The following is an 18085-nucleotide window of genomic DNA, read 5'->3' as shown; positions in this document are numbered from 1 at the left end:
ATCAGTCCTTGACTGCAAACCACATGACCCAGCAGGGTCCCAAAAGGAACACAAAATAGACAAATCTTCAAACTGAGTGTGATCTGGTATCTTCAACAAGTATCTAGCATCAGGCATAAACTAGTGACATGGAATTTTACTAGCCCAAACATAGTCCAGTCATCATAGTATACTTCCACGAACTTATGAATAAATTCCTTGAACGCAGCAATGACTACGCGCGAGAAAATTGTAGGCATATTCTTCAATCCAAATGGCATTATAATGTACTGGAAACAACCCCACTCAGTCAGGAAGGCTGTTTTGCTCCTATCCTCCGGTGCAATTTTGATCTGGTGGTACCCCAAGAACCCATCAATGAAGGAATATGCTTCCTAGCGACCTACATTGTCTAACACTTCATCCGTGAACGAAGTTGGGAAAGGATCATGTACGCAAGCGTCATTCAACTTTCTGAGATCCATGCATATCCTTATTTCATCCTTCTTGTTCTCCTCCTATACCACCATTAGGATTACCCAGTGATATTCTTCCACAGGCTCAATGATGCCTTCCACAAGCATCTTGTCTAGCTCTAAGCAGACGTTCCCCTTATACTTCAGATTGAGACGGTAAGGCCTTCACTTAACTGGCTTCACGTCGGGAATCAACGTGATCTTCATAACACCTAGGTCCCTGATTATCACTTTCAGATCTATAAACTTGGTAGGGAATGAATCCTGGTATTCACAGAGCAATTCAGTGACCTTATTCACCATCACATCGTCTCTGTAATCTCCAATCTTTGTGAATTTGGGTTCTGCCTTCCTACAAATGTTTACATGTTTTGTTTTTAATGGCGTGGTTATATCAGAATTCTCATTCTGCGGTCCTTCAACCTCACAGTCACCTTCTGTTTCAGGGATGTTAATATTTCATGGATCCTCATCCTCTTCTTCAATGGTTACATTATAAAATTCCAGCACGTGCCTCAGCTGAGTAGCCCACTCAGTGTTAATCAAGTCCAAAGGATCCTAAAGATTGTTGCTTTCACCTCTTGTAGTGCCTCATCAATATAGTGAAACCCATCTTCAAAACTAAATGTCATTATGATTATTTCATGCAGAATATCCCATTCACCTGTACCATGGTGAAGCTCTATTTCTACATACCAGTTCATTGGTACGACATCTAGGGTGTGACAGAACAAGTGCAACCATTCAGGTTGGGGCTTCTCTCCATAAGCCTGAGCCCATTTGTCCAAATGTACGAGTGGATCATCCTACCCATCATAATTGTCTATCATTCACACCTTCGGCTTCCCAATGCATGTTCTCATCATCCTCCTACATTCGCACCAATCAGCAAATCTTCCCTTATGCGTACCCCACCATCTTGTGGGCATACTGTAGAGTGCCCAATCCAATTCCTGGAAGCGCTGCTTTTCTGGTACCTCCCTCTCAAATGCATCCAAAAAGATATCTACATCATTCAAGCCATCACAAGTAGGCATATTTCTTACATCCAATGACACCAATGCAGCAACTGGGTCATCATGTTACAGCTCAGTGTAGTCACCTCATGTGACCAATTCTGTCAGCGCTCTAACTCTTCATCAAAGTCTAAGATGCAGGAACTCTCGCGATCCCACGTAATTCATCCATCCACTGTTGGATTCACCCAATATTGGTCTTGCATTGTTATCTTATATATACAGTCTAGATCGTCATCACTCTCATAATCGCGGGTTGGTTCAGTATAGCACGATCCTTCAGCAGGACCTAGGGTTACTATTACACGTAGCGATTTCTTCTCAAATATCATCTTTCACTTCCTTAGATTGATTACCCTATTTATATTAGTAGCCCAGGCAATTCATAGGAGCACAGGATAGGGTTTGCTGTCATCCATGATTTATATTACTTCAAAGTCAGCCAGTGCACTCGCTCCTTCAATATCTACAGTCACCCCCTATAGCCATCCCATGGGGATGATCTTTTGCTGGTTCACCATCCTTAGCTGAATCGGAGACCATTACAGCACGGGTCTCCCCATCCGTTGCCAAGTCTACTTTGGTAGGACGTTTGCATCTGACTCTAGGTCCAAAATAACCTGATCCATTTCATACTCTCCTATCTACGTGGCCAGCCTCATCTCCTGTCCCATCCTTGTTTTATGCTTACCAATATTTCATACTATGTGTGGCTCACTCGAAGAATTTTTGTTAGGCCCCTATAATACTAGTGATTCCCCCATTACTATTGTCATTGTATCCCTTATTGTTATTATTTTTCCCCTATTGTCCCCATATTGTTATTAGTATGCCCCATAGAAACCCACTATTGTTATTTTTTTGCCCTTATGTTATTACTGTTATGTTGGCTTGATTATATTATGAGCCATTAGACTCCTATATATAGAAGGGAGGTTTAGTCATTGGAATCATCCAAGAATTGTTCATTTGTGTAATGTAAAGGAGGTTTCCCCCTTGAAGAGGCTAAATTCTAAGTCATTGATCTATCTTTTTATCTTTTCGTGAGCTGGTTTCCTAACATTTGGTATCAGAGCTTTGGATTCTAAGGTTTCGTTGCTCCAAATAGGTCATCGTGGCATTTTCACTATAACATTTTTTTTGCGATGTTTTAGAAGCAAAAAAAACCCATTTGAGATGAAATCACGCTGAACCATGGGTCTGAATTTCAGAGCTTGTCTCACTATGTTTTTGGAGATATGATTTGAGGAAGTTAGGGTTTTTGCAAGCTCCAGAATTTAAACTAAAGCAGGTCATGGTTGGAGTTTCACTATAACTCTTTTTCTACGAAGTTTCAGAAAATAAAACAAAAGCCCATTTGAGAAGAAATTGGTTTGAACCTCAGCGCCAAATGTCAGATCATGTCTCGCTATATTTTCGAAGATATAGTCTAAGGAAGTTAGGGTTTTTGCAGACCCCTGAATTACATTCTAAACAGGTCACCTAGGGAAAATCACCATAACTTTGGTTTTGAGTATCAGATTGAAATTTCATAAGAAGTTTAAAAAATAACAAGGCCTTTAGTTTTTTGCGTATCAGCTTCAGGTACTAAGGTCAAAACAGTGACACGTGGCACGTCGTACAAGTTCGCTCTACTGAACTAGTTTATAATTAGGTCACTGTGGGAGATTTGGCATAACTCTTCCTTGGCAAATCCCATCTTGATCAGACTTGTAGGATTAGAAAGAGGACTCATAGAGCTACTGTAGGACAAAATTTCAGATATTTGAGATCCGCAGTTACAAAAATACAATACATTCAATATAAAGCTCTTACAAAGTGAAAAAAAAAGGTGTGTAGTTTTTTTTAAATTTTGCATAAGATTAGTTTCAAAAATTAGTTTGAAGGAATTCAAAAGAAATAGCGTATAATTATTAGCATTAATTAATTCTCCGAAGAAAGAAAATGGAAACACCTAGTAAGAAACTTGAAAGCTCTAGCATGACTCGTGAAGAAGAGGAAGAAATGCAACATGATATATCAAAATTACAAGACCAAGTACAACAAATGTCATTCTCATTAAGGGTAAATGAAGCCAAGATGAATGGCATGGAAACTAATATGAATGGGATGCACGTTAATATGGAAGCTAAGATGGATGGCATGGAAGCTAAGATGAATGGCATCGACGCTAAGATGAATGGAATGGACGATAAGATGGAAGAATTGAAGATAAATTTGAATAAGTTGCTACAAGAAATGGTCACTAATGGTGAAAGGGTAGTAAAGGAAACTCATGATGAGAAGAAAAGAAATGTTAATCATGATTTCATAGACTCTAATGTTGGATTGAAGACCCACCATGTTCCAAAAATTGATATTAGGAAGTTTGATGGCAAGGATCCCGGAACATGGATACTACGGATGGAGCAATTTTTCGATCTCCATAATGTGCCAAAACACACAAAACGTACGTATTGCAACTTTATATTTCGAACCAAATCAGTTTGTATGGTATCAAAGGCTTTTCTCTCATAAACAAATTATCACTTGGGCAATTTTTACGAAAGAAATGATAGCATATTATGAGGATACAAAAAGCAACACCTTTTTTAGCAAATTGATAAATCTCAAACAAAAGGGTTCAATGATGAAGCACATTGGTGACTTCCAAAAATTGAACATAAGGGTAAAATATATTTGAGAGGAGCATAGGATTGAAGTGTTCATAGGGAATTTAAAGGATAATATTCAACAGGAAGTTTTCCTTTGGGAACCTGATTCATTGGAGAAGGCATTCAGGTTAGCAAGAAAAATGGAAAGCAAAATTATGGCAACCAGGAAGCCTACCACTCACAACTATAAAGATGGAAGTGTTGTTGCCCCTAGCCTTCCACAACCTACAAGGTTGACACCACAACAATTGGAATAAAAAAGAACAAAAGGGCTTTGTTACAGTTGTGATAGCAAGTACATTAAAGGTCATAAGTGTGCTGAGAAGAAATTATTCTACATAGATTGTGAAGAGGAGGAAGAAAAGGAACAAGAAATGTCAAAAGAAGAGGATATACTGTAGGAAAAAAACCTAGATAAAGAAGAAATGAATCCAACCATATCTTGTAATGCATTGGCTGGAATTTCCACTCCTCAAACTATCAAGATAGAAGGACATATCAAGAAGAAAAAGGTAATAGTGTTTTTGATTCGGGAAGTACCCATAATTTTATCCATTATAATATAGCAAAGGAATTGAATTGCTTCCTATATCCAGCACCAGAGTGTCAAGTGATGGTTGCAAGTGGACGAACCATAAATTACTCTAGAAAGTGCCATAATATCAAGCTATCCATGGGAGAATATGTATTGAATAGCCCAATGCTTTCCATTCCAATGGGTGGTGCTGATGTCGTACTAGGAGTTCAATGGCTACAATCCTGGGTACAATAGCTTTTAATTTTCAAGAACTTTTCATGAAATTTTGTGTGGAAGGAAAGGAAGTTGAATTAAGGGGTATTACAAGGAAATCAGGAAAGATAATCAGCTCTAACGGTATGACAAAGCTTCTAAAGAAGGAACAACGAGGTGTAATTGCACAATTATGTTCGCTAGAGGTTCCCACATAATAATCTATTTCTCCAGATCTCCAAAAAGTCTTGGACAATCATTCTAAGGTATTTGAGACTCCTAAAGGTCTCCCACCTATTTGTGATCATGATCATGCTATTCATTTGATTCCAGGAAGTGTTCCTCCAAACATCGGGCCGTATAGATATCCCTATGTCCAAAAGAGTGAAATTGAAAATATCGTTGCAGAAATGCTAGAGGCTGGTATAATTCAACATAGTCAAAGTTCTTTCTCTGCTCCAATATTATTGGTGCACAAGAAGGATGGATCATGGCGCATGTGTTCGGATTATATGGAGCTCAACAAGCTCATTATTAAATATAAATTTCCAATTCCTGTCATTGATGAATTATTGGATGAATTGCATGGATCAATTTACTTCACCAAGTTGGATCTTTGTTCAGGATATCATCAAATCAGAATGAAGATTGAAGATATTCTGAAAACATCATTTAGAACACATGAGGGTCATTATGAATTTTTTGTCATGCATTTTGGCCTTACTAATTCACCTTCTACATTTCAAGGTTTGATGAATTCCATTTTCAAACCCTTCCTTAGAAAATTTGTGTTAGTATTTTTTGATGATATACTAATCTACAACAAGTCTTGGAAGGATCATGTTGAACATGTTGACAGGGTGCTCAAACTATTGGAGGAGAAATAATTATATGCACAAAGCTCCAAATGTTTCTTTGGAGTACAAGAGGTGGAATATCTGGGTCATATTATATCTCATGAAGGTGTTAAGGTAGGCCCTAGAAAAACTCAATGACCTTATTCACTGTCACATCGTCTCAGTAATTTCCAATCTTTGGGAATTTGGGTTCTACCTTCCTACCAATGTTTTCTTGTTTTGTTTTTAATGGCGTGGTCATATCAGGATTCTCATTCTGTGGTCCTTCAACCTCACAGTGACCTTCTGTTTCAGGGATGTTAATATTTCATGGATCCGCATCCTCTTCTTCAACAGTTACATTATAACATTCCAGCATGTGCCTCAACTGAGTAGCCCACTCAGGCTTAATCAAGTCCAAAGGATCCTGCGGAATCCTAAAAATTGCTGCTTTCACCTCTTGTAGTGCCTCATCAATATAGTCAAACCCATCTTCAAAACTGAATGTCATTATGAATCCTTCATACAGAATATCCCATTCACCTGTACCATGGTGAAGCTCTATTTCTACATACCAATTCATCAGTACGACGTCCAGGGTGTGACAGAACAAGTGCAACCATTCAGGTTGGGGCTTCTCTCCATAAGCCTAAGCCCATTTGTCCAAATGCACGAGTGGATCATCCTACCCATCATACTTGTCTATCATTCTCACCTTCAGCTTCCCAAAGCATGTTCTCATCATCCTCCTACATTCGCGCCAATCAGCAATTCTTCCCTTATGCATACCCCACCATCTTGTGGGCATACCGCAGAGCGCCCAATCCAATTCCTAGAAGCATTGCTTTTCTGGTACCTCCCTCTCAAATGCATCCAAAAATTTATCTACATCATTCAAGCCATCACAAGTAGGCATATTTCTTACACCCAATGACAACAATGTAGCAACAGGGTCATCATGTTACTGCTCAGTGTAGTCACCTCATGTGACCAATTCTCTCAGTGCTCTAACTCTTCATCAAAGTCTGAGATGCAAGAACTCTCCGATCCCACGTAATTCATCCATCCGCTGTTGGATTCACCCAATATTGGTCTTGCATAGTTATCTTATATATACAGTCTAGATCATCATCACTCTCATAATCGCAGGCTGGTTCAGTATAGCACGATCCTTCAGCAGGACTTAGGGTTACTATTACATGTAACGATTTCTTCTCAAATATCATCTTTCGCTTCTTTAGATTGATTACCCTATTTATATTAGTAGCCCAGTCAATTCATAGGAGCACAGGATAGGGTTTGTTATCATCCATGATTTATATTACTTCAAAGTCAGCCAGCGCACTCGCTCCTTCAATATTTACAGTCACCCACTACAGCCATCCCATGGGGATGATCTTTTGCTGGTTCACCATCCTTAGCTGAATCGGAGACCATTACAGCATGGGTATCCCCATCCGTTGCCAAGTCTACTTTGGTAGGACATATGCTTCTAACTCTAGGTCCAAAATAACCTGATCCATTTCATACTATCCTATCCGTGTGGTCAACCTCATCTCTCGTCCCATCCTTGTTTTATGCTTACCAATCTTTCGTACTATGCGTGGCTCACTCGAAGAATTTTTGTTAGGCCCCTATAATATTAGCGATTCCCCCATTACTATTGTCATTGTATCCCTTATTGTTATTATTGTGCCCCTATTGTCCCCATATTTTTATTAGTATGCCCCATAGAAACCCACTATTGTTATTTTTGTGCCCTTACGTTATTACTGTTATGTTGGCTTGATTATATTATGACCCATTAGACTACTATATATAGAAGGGAGGTTTAGTCATTGGAATCATCCAAGAATTGTTCACTTCTATAATGTAAAGGAGGTTTCCCCCTCGAAGAGGCTAAATTCTAAGGCGCTGATCTATCTTTTTATCTTTTTGTGAGCTGGTTTCCTAACATTTGGTGTCAGAGCTTTGGATTCTAGGGTTTCGCTGCTCCAAATAGGTCATCGTGGCACTTTCGCTATAGCATTTTTTTTTAGATGTTTTAGAAGAAAAAGAAAACCCATTTGAGACGAAATCACGCTGAACCATGGGTCTGAATTTTAGAGCTTGTCTCACTATGTTTTTGGAGATATGATCTGAGGAACTTAGGGTTTTTGCAAGCTCCAGAATTTAAACTAAAGCAGGTCATCGTGGGAGTTTCACTATAACTCTTTTTCTACAAAGTTTCAGAAGATAAAACAAAAACCCATTTGAGAAGAAATTGGTTTGAACCTCAGCTCCAAATGTCAAATCATGTCTCGCTATATGTGCAGAGATATAGTCTGAGGAAGTTAGTGTTTTTGCAGACCCCTGAATTACATTCCAAATAGGTCACCTAGGGAAAATCACCATAACTTTTGTTTTGAGCATTAGATTGAAATTTCATAAGAAGTTTATAAAAGAACAAGGCCTTTAGTTTTTTGTGTATCAGCTTCAGGTACTAAGGTCAAAACAGTGACACGTGGCACGTTGTACAAGTTCGCTCTATTGAACTAGTTTATAATAAGGTCAATGTGGGAGATTTGGCATAACTCTTCCTTGGAAAATCAAATCTTGATCAGACTTGTGGGGTTAGAAATAGGACTCATAGAGCTATTGTAGGACAAAATTTTAGATTTTCAAGATCCGCAGTTACAAAGATACAATAGATTCAATATCGAGCTCTTACAAAGTGGAAAAAAAGGTGTGTAGTTTTTTTTAAATTTTGCATAAGATTGGTTTGAAAATTTAGTTTGAAGGAATTCAAAGGGAATAACGTATAATTATTAGAATTAATTAATTCTTTGAAGAAAGAAAATGGAAACACCTAGTGAGCAACTTGAAAGCTCTAGCATGACTCGTGAAGAAGAGGAAGAAATGCAACATGATATATCAAAAGTACAAGACCAAGTACAACAAATTTCATTCTCATTAAAGGTAAATGAAGCCAAGATGAATGGCATGGAAACTAATATGAATGGCATGCACGTTAATATGGAAGCTAAGATGGATGGCATGGAAGCTAAGATGAATGGCATGGATGCTAAGATGAATGGAATGGACGATAAGATGGAAGAATTGAAGATAAATTTGAATAAGTTGCTACAAGAAATGGTCACTAATGGTGAAAGGGTAGTAAAGGAAACTTATGATGAGAAGAAAAGAAATGTTAATCATGATTTCATAGACTCTAATGTTGGATTGAAGACCCACCATGTTCCAAAAATTGATATGAGGAAGTTTGATGGCAAGGATCTCTGAACATGGATACTACAGATGGAGCAATTTTTCGATCTCCATAATGTGCAAAGCACACAAAAGGTACATATTGCAACTTTATATTTGGAACCAAATCAGTTTGTATGGTATAAAAGGCTTTGCTCTCGTAAACAACTTATCACTTGGGAAATTTTTATGGAAGAATGATAGCATATTATGAGGATACCAAAAGAAACACCTTTTTTAGCCAATTGATAAATCTCAAACAAAAGGGTTCAATGATGGAGCACATTGGCGACTTCCAAAAATTGAACAGAAGGGTAAAATATATTTGAGAGGAGCATAGGATTGATGTGTTCATAGGGAATTTAAAGGATAATATTCAACAGGAAGTTCACCTTTGGGAACCTGATTCATTAGAGAAGGCATTCAGGTTAGCAAGAAAAATGGAAAGCAAAATTATGGCAACCAAGAAGCCTACCACTCACAACTATAAAGATGGAAGTGTTGTTTCCCCTAGCCTTCCACAAACTACAAGGTTGAAACCACATCAATTGGAAGAAAAAGAGCAAAAATTCTTTGTTACAGTTGTGATAGCAAGTCCACTAAAGGTCATAAGTGTGCTGAGAAGAAATTATTCTACATAGATTGTGAAGAGGAGGAAGAAAAGGAACAAGAAATGTCAAAAGAAGAGGATATACTGCAGGAAAAAACCCTAGATAAAGAAGAAATGAATCCAACCATATCTTGTAATGCATTCGCTGGAATTACCACTCCTCAAACTATCAAGAGAGAAGGACATATCAAGAAGAAAAAGGTAATAGTGTTGATTGATTCGGGAAGTACCCATAATTTTATCCATTATAATATAGAAAAGGAATTAAATTGCTTCCTATATCCAGCACCAGAGTGTCAAGTGATGGTTGCAAGTGGAGGAACCATAAATTACTCTGGAAAGTGCCATAATATCAAGCTATCCATGGGAGAATATGTATTGAATAGCCCAACGCTTTCCATTACAATCGATGGTGTTGATGTTATACTAGGAGTTCAATGGCTACAATCCTCGGTATAATAGCTTTTAATTTTCAAGAACTTTTCATTAAATTTTGTGAGGAAGGAAAGGAAGTTGAATTAAGGGGTATTACAGGGAAACTAGGAAAGATAATCAACTCTAACGGTATGACAAAGCTTCTAAAGAAGGAACAATGAGGTGTAATTGCACAATTATGTTTGCTAGAGGTTCCCACATAATAATCTATTTCTCCAGATCTCCAAAAAGTCTTGGACAATCATTCCAAGGTATTTGAGACTCCCAAAGGTCTCCCACCTATTCGTGGTCATGATTATGCTATTCATTTGATTCCAGGAAGTATTCCTCCAAACATCAGGCCGTACAGATATCCCTATGCCCAAAAGAGTGAAATTGAAATTATGGTTGCAGAAATGCTAGAGGCTAGTATAATTCAACATAGTCAATGTTCTTTCTCTGCTCCAGTATTATCGGTGCACAAGAAGGATGGATCACTATTAAATATAAATTTACAATTCCTATCACTGATGAATTATTGGATGAATTGCATGGATCAATTTACTTCACCAAGTTGGATCTTTGTTCAGGAGATCATCAAATCAGAATGAAGACTGAAGATATTCGGAAAACAACATTTAGAACTCATGAGGGTCATTATGAATTTTTTTTCATGCCTTTTGGCCTTACCAATTCACCTTCTACATTTCAAGGTTTGATGAATTCCATTTTCAAACCCTTCCTTAGAAAATCTGTGTTAGTATTTTTTGATGATATACTAATCTACAAAAAGTCTTGGAAGGATCATGTTGAACATGTTGACAGGGAGCTCAAACTATTGGAGGAGAATCAATTGTATACAAAAAGCTCCAAATGTTTCTTTGGAGTACATAAGGTGGAATATCTAGGTCATATTGTATCTCATGAAGGTTTTAAGGTAAACCCTAGCAAAATTAAAGCCATTAAGGAATGGAAAATCCCTACCTCCATGAAGCATCTGCGAGGATTTCTCGAGTTGACAGGCTATTATTGCAAGTTTGTTAAGAATTACGGGAGAATAGTAGCACCTCTAACAACATTATTGAAGAAAGATGCATTTTCATGGACTCCAGAAGCAACAAAGGCCTTCGAACATCTTAAAGAGGCAATGTGCCAAGCACCGGTCTTAGCTACGCCGTACTTCACAAAAACCTTTATTGTGGAATGTGATGTTTCGGGAAATGGAATTGGTGCGGTTTTAATGCCAGATGAAAGAGCCATTGCTTTCGAAAGTCGTCCAATCAAGGGAAACTATTTACACAAAGCTATTTATGAGAAGGAAATGTTGGCAATACTACATGCACTTAAGAAATGGCGACCCTACCTAATGGGAACACACTTCAAGGTAAAAACGGATCATGATAGTCCTAAATAATTTTTAGAACAAAGATTATCCTCTGAAGAGAAACAAAAATGGGTCACAAAGATGTTGGGTTATGACTTTGGAATCATCTACAAAAAAGGGAAGCAAAATGTTGTGGCTGATGCACTCTCAAGAAAGGATGAGGATGTTGAAGCATTGTTGTGCACCATTTCTATTATCCAACTAGATTAGATAAACGAAGCAAGGGAGGAATGGAAGAATGACGAAGAAGTGTGGGCACTCATTCGAAAGATACAACAAGCTCCCAGTACATCTGATACATTTAGCTAGAAAAATGATTTGTTATGGTACAAAGATCGCTTATACCTATGTAAGAATTCCCAACTTAAACAAAAGATTCTTATGGAATTGCACACTTCTCCCTTAGGAGGGCACTTAGGATTTTTAAAAACTTACCACAGGGTTAAGAAGGAATTTTTTTGGGATGGCCTTAAATCGGATATTCAAAAGTTTGTGGCGGAATGTTTGGTTTTCCAACAAAATAAAGTTGAAACAATTAAGACCCCAGGTTTATTAGAACCTTTATCCATTCCAAGCCAACTTTGGGAGGAGGTTTCAATGGATTTTATCACAGCTTTACCCAAGTTCGAGGGAAAGAGTGTCATCATGGTGGTAGTTGACAGACTTACCAAGTATGCACAGTTTTGTGCATTATCACATCCATTTGAATCCAGTACAGTTTCTACTGCATTTATGGAAACAATTCAAAAGGTACATGGAAACCCAAAGATTATTGTAAGCAACAGAGATCCCATTTTCACAGGAAATTTTTGGATAGAATTATCTTTCTTTTCTCGGTAATCAGTTAGCTCATAGCTCATCTTATCATCCTCAATCTGATGGGCAAACTGAGATAATAAACAAATGTTTGGAAGGATATCTTTGTTGCTTTGTATCTAATAAATAGACACAATGGGTCAAATGGTTGCCTCTGGCTGAATGGTGGTATAACACTTCCTTCCATAATGCAGCAAAAATGACCCCATTTATGGCACTTTATGGATACCATCCACCATCAATCACATCATATTTAAGAGAAAAATCTAAGTTTCAAGTAGTGGAACATCAAATCGAGTATCAACAACAAGTTCTCCAACTCTTAAAGGATAACCTCACATTGGCACAAAATAGAATGAAACAACAAGCAGATCAACATCGTAGTGAAAGAAGTTTTGATGCAGGTGACAGGGTATTCCTATGGCTACAACAATATAAACAAATGTACCTCAAGCAAGCTAAGAAGGATAATAAATTATCACAAATGTATTATGGTTCATACAAGGTGTTACAAAAGATTGGTACTATGGCATACAAATTGGAGCTTCCTGCAGCTTCTCGAGTGCACCCAGTTTTCCATGTTTCATGTTTAAAGAAGGTTATAGGTGACAAGCTCCCAGTTCAAACAATATTGCCAGAACTTGACAAGGAAGGAAAAATCATATTGGAGTCAGAAGCAGTCACAGAAACACGAGCTCGAAAACTACGAAATCGATCAATTTCGGAGTATCTCATCAAGTGGAAGAAATTATCTGTTGAAGATTCCACATGGGAGGATGAGAATTTTATACAGAAGAATCCAAAACTACTCAAGCATTGAGGACAACACTTTTTGGAAGGAGAGGGGCATGATACGCCCCTATAATACTAGGGATTCCCCCATGACTATTTTCATTGTATCCCTTATTGTTATTATTGTGCTCCTATTGTCCCCATATTGTTATTAGTATGCCCCATAGAAACCCACTATTGTTATTTTTGTGCCCTTATGTTATTATTGTTATCTTGGCTTGATTATATTATGACCCATTAGACTTCGATATATAGAAGGGAGGTTTAGTCATTGGAATCATCCAAGAATTCTTCATTTGTGTAATGTAAAGGAGGTGGCCCCCTCGAAGAGGCTGAATTCTAAGGCGTTGATCTATCTTTTTATCTTTTTGTGAGCTGGTTTCCTAACAATTTCTGGCTTATCTATTTATGAGTTCCTGTAACCCCTTCAGAGTCTTACTATCATGCAATAACTTCATACAGGTCTCTAGGAAATTTGTAAGTATAGAAGGGTCCATCTCCTGATCAGGCTTATGCTTGCTTGCTGAGGTGGAGGCCTCAACGAAGCTCTTCTTCACTTCCATGAAGGTCTCACGTGCATGCTCCAAATTGAATTCAGCCTCCTTCCTCGAAGCTTTGCAAACCCATGTACTGTCTTTGGGTTGTTTCCCCTTGTCATCCCCTATTGTGATTCCACTTCAAGGCATTATATTCACGTTCAAATCTTCTTCACGCAGTTCAGACCTCATCATCTACAGGTTCTGAGTCGACTGAGGTAGTAGTGCCCCTTTGTCACATATCCTTGTTATCAGCATAGGACAGTCTTCCATTTCATGATCAAACAAAGTGCAATAATTGCATGAAGAACATGTTAAGTTAGTGCAATCATGGGCATAGTGTCCTGGTCCTCCGCAATTGTAGCAGATCACTTGTCCCCGACCCCTGCCAGGTCCTCCTTCGCCTTGGCCTCATCCGTACCCCTGAAAGCCTATTTGCGCCATCCCCGCGCTCTGGCCAGGGGGATGCATTTATGCCTAAACCCTATAGGCGGGAGTTCTATCCATCATTAACTCATATCTTTTGCAGTTATGCTCATCATGCCCTACTGACCTATAGAAGTTGCAGAATAGTTGTTGTGGTGTCTGTACAAACTTCTGCAGCAAATGACAGTTATCCATGGCATGTTTTCCTGCTACCTGACATATAGCGCACCACAATGCAGGCCCCGCGCTCGGTCCTGCTTGAGCTTTTGGCCTCAAAGGCATTGGTCCTCTTCCTACAATATAGTTTGCAAAGACTAGGCAATGGTATTTTTCATGCCCCTAACCATTGCATTTCAGGCACCATACCTCTTTGTGTGCCACTGGTCGAACCATTTTGCCTTGCTTCAAGATTTGCATATCCAGGCAAAGGTTCCTCAACTGTGCATGGATTTGTTAAACCCCGAGATTTGGAACTTGCATTAGTGTTTCATGTAGTCTCATGGTAATCTCCAAGGCCTCTGCTTGAGTTGTTATCTTTTGTTGCAACAGCGCAACCCTTAGGTGTGGCTGGAGCGAAGCCACAAACCACTCACGATGCTGTCCATCTGTTAAGTTCATGTTAGCTTCGTGGATTTCACACTTCAATCTCTAATCTATTTCCTAAGGCATCTCGCCTAGTTGCATCATGATTTCCTTGAACCGTACAATAGATTGTGCCTCAGATTTAGGCCTACTGAATTCTCTATTCAGTGTTGTCTAGATGTCTTCCATTCCAGCATTGAGGTTATCATTAGAGTACTTGATATACTAGGTTAGCGTGCGATCCTATAGATCACTAACCAGTGTTGCCTTCTTCATGTGATCATCTTTAACACATTGAGCTTCCCATACGGCTTTCACAATGAACCAGAATTGGTCTGAGTCCTCATTCCCCAAGCCTTTGAACAAAGGCAGCTTCATTGAATTTTCCATACTAAACTGTGGTGGAGGTGGGGCAGTACGGGTGAAATTGGAGGCGACAGTGGTGAAGTTGGAGGTGGTGTGGGTGGTGGTAGTAGTCACGGGAATCCTTGTCTTATTAACTGAATATCACTTCATGGAGAAGCTTGCTCTACTCCCTCTTTTTCATCTCATGGAGGCGAAATCAATGGACTATATTCAGGATCCTTTTTTCCTTCATTCCTGTAATTTTTTCCACTTCGTGTAGCTCCAAAGATCAAGGTAGCTGCATAACCCACTTTTCACACAATAACATTTTAATCCACGTATTCAAAGATTTCATGTACCTACCTCATGGTCCTTTGAAAAAGCATCGCTCTGCCTCGTTGTAGCTGACTGAGGTGTCGACCGTGAATTCAGTCACAAATCCTCCTATGACATGATCAAGCTAATGGTCGATAGCGTGGGTGATATTGTCCTCAGATGCTTCCAATTTTTGTAGTAGCTCTGGGGTCCAAACAATAGGATTGTCAAGTCTCCACCTCCCTTGGCTATCTGCTAGCTTCGTGATCCACTTGTATAGCTCAACCAAAAGCGAGCAGAAAAATATTTCGTGGATCTTTGTATATAGGTATCTGTCCAACTATTGTTCCTTTGTTAGTCGCGGGTTTCTATTCTCCTGCGCCGCGAATTCATGGATCTTCCTCTCTAAACAGTCTTCAATCTCTTTCTTAGTTGGATTCTAGTGATACAACATCACATATCTCTTATGCAGATTCTAGTCTCGACAATGGAACCATTTGTTGGCTTGTTGGGGCCTGACCTAGGTTCAGTGTTAATTAGCCAAATAAATCCCTACACTACTAGCCCTTTCATCATCAGCCCATGGAGCACGGACTGAAGTCTCACTCGAAGAACTATGGGGGGATGTTGGAACCATGTTTTCGCACACTCAGATGGTCGTGATGTCGGATTATTCCTTATATTCCTGCCTTCACACAGGTTACATAGCTCTAGGACTTGCCAAACTAGCCCTCTATTCCGCCCTTTAGTACCTCGTGAAAAGGTACAATTGACCTTTGCGCAACCCTAACCTATGGCTCAGGTACTTTCGTGGCGTTAGGGCAGCATGCCGTGTAGATTCCCAAAGTAGTCTAAGTGTCTTACTTATCTTATTAAGCAATTATAGTTAGTACCACATAAACAAATGTTCTTACTTTCATTCACTTAACCAACGTAATTACATTCATTTGCACATCATATAAGTATTATAAATGAAATTCATACACAATACAACAAAATGTAGTAACTGGAAGAAAGACACAAAATTTTCAGAATACTTCTCTTTATTGATATCTCCAAGTGATTATAGACTCTATCCACCCTGCGCACATAGCTGCAGGGGTTCGCACACTCAATTGCGAACTTCCACCCTGGGCCTCTTCACAATCAGCTACAGAGCCTTTACCTACACTACGACCCGAAACTTAAACTTCTTACTTTAGAGATATGACTCTCCAAGACTTACTTGAACTACCTAGAGCTTACCTACGTGGCTCTTTTTATACAATCCCATGGTCCGCGGACCATAGGTAGATATTTTACAACAAACATTACTTTATAAAACTAATGGAAGACAACCCTTTATGACTCATGACACCTTCGCACTCCATGACCACAAAATGCGAATACTTTACAATTTTATTACAAAATTTGACCAAAACATGGGCTTTTAGCCCCAAAACTATCCTTGGGGGATCCTATTCCCAACACTATAATTTTTGCGTTTTAAGTGTTAGTGTTTGTGAAGGTCAAAATATGCCTTAAGAGTAACAAAAATACATCACATAGTCCTTTAGATGCTGAAACCTAGTTCTAGCATCCCCCAATACTGCCTTGGGTGAGACTGTAGCATGAACTACACGGGTTGTTGCTGAAAGGGTTAGTAGTATAGGGTTTTGTTGGTTAGCACAACTAACTTTGAACCTATATCCAAGCCCTCTCAAACCAAAAAATCAAGGTGGAGGTGGAGGTGGAGGTGTTGGTGTGTGAGGCGGAGGTCAAGGTGGAGGTGGAGTGGATGGATGTGGTATTCCTGCTATACCTTGATTTACCGTCTACGATGCACCTTGAGGCATCTCTAGACTACTACTTTCTTCATCACTATCAGATGCTCCCAATAGAGGACTGTACTTAGCACCTAAATCTAGATCTGTTCTGAATGGATTTCCACTTCGTGTAGTTCCCGTTAAGTCTCATTTAAACATCAATTCAATGGAAGAACCCATTTCTCACAAAATAGCATTTTAATCCAAGTTTTCAGGGACTTCAGATACTTACCTCTTGATATTTTGAAAAAAAGGTGTTTAGCTTCGCTATAACTGACATATATGTTGTTGGCTTAGCAGGTCCTGACCCAGGTTTAGAGTTAGTTGCACCACACAAATTCCTACACTATTGGCCCGTTCAGCATCAATCCATGTAGTGTGGATTGAAGTCTCACCCAAAGCAGTATGGGGGGATGCTGGAACCAAGTTTCTACATCTAGAGATCAGTGTGATGTATTCCTATGACCCAGATCTTCCTTCACGCAGATTTCTAAGCCTTTAAGGCTTAGCAATATAACTCCCCTCAATTGACCCCTACACCTCCGTGAAGGTCTACGACTAGCTTTTGCAAACCCTGAACATGGAAATTAGCTACTTACATGCACCATAGATTACCCTTAGATCAATATTTACTTAGATCCACCTAAGTGTTTGATAACTTTAACAGAAAGTGTTATGATCTTCACATAACTACTTAACATTAATTGTGTTCAGATAATAAGATGGATAAAGTAAATTCGTGCATCAACGCATCATTATTTTATAAAGACATCATTTTATCACATCATATATCACAATCATACATAACATAAGTAAAGAGATAAAACACAGGAATCTCTGTAACAGTCTTCTTTATTGATCTTCATTATAGGTTTTCAGACTCAATACCTCCCTACGCACTGAGATGCAGGGGTCCGCGCACTTTGCTGCGGATACTACTCTAAGCCTCTGTGCACTCAGATGTAGAGCCTTCCCTCTTACTTTCCTGTGCCAACCCTCTATACTCCTTCCATCATACCCATTGACAAAAGACTTCTATCTCCATCTATCTGCATTAGACTCTCTAAGACACTCCTATTTATATAATCCATGGTCCACGGACCATGGGTAGATCTTCAAAAAT

The sequence above is a fragment of the Pinus tabuliformis genome, chromosome 6, assembly GCF_031772625.1.
Source record: "Pinus tabuliformis cultivar Carrire ecotype Pingquan chromosome 6, CPIR1, whole genome shotgun sequence".
NCBI classification, from domain to species: Eukaryota; Viridiplantae; Streptophyta; class Pinopsida; order Pinales; family Pinaceae; genus Pinus; species Pinus tabuliformis.
Note: the sequence above shows the minus strand (reverse complement) of the source record.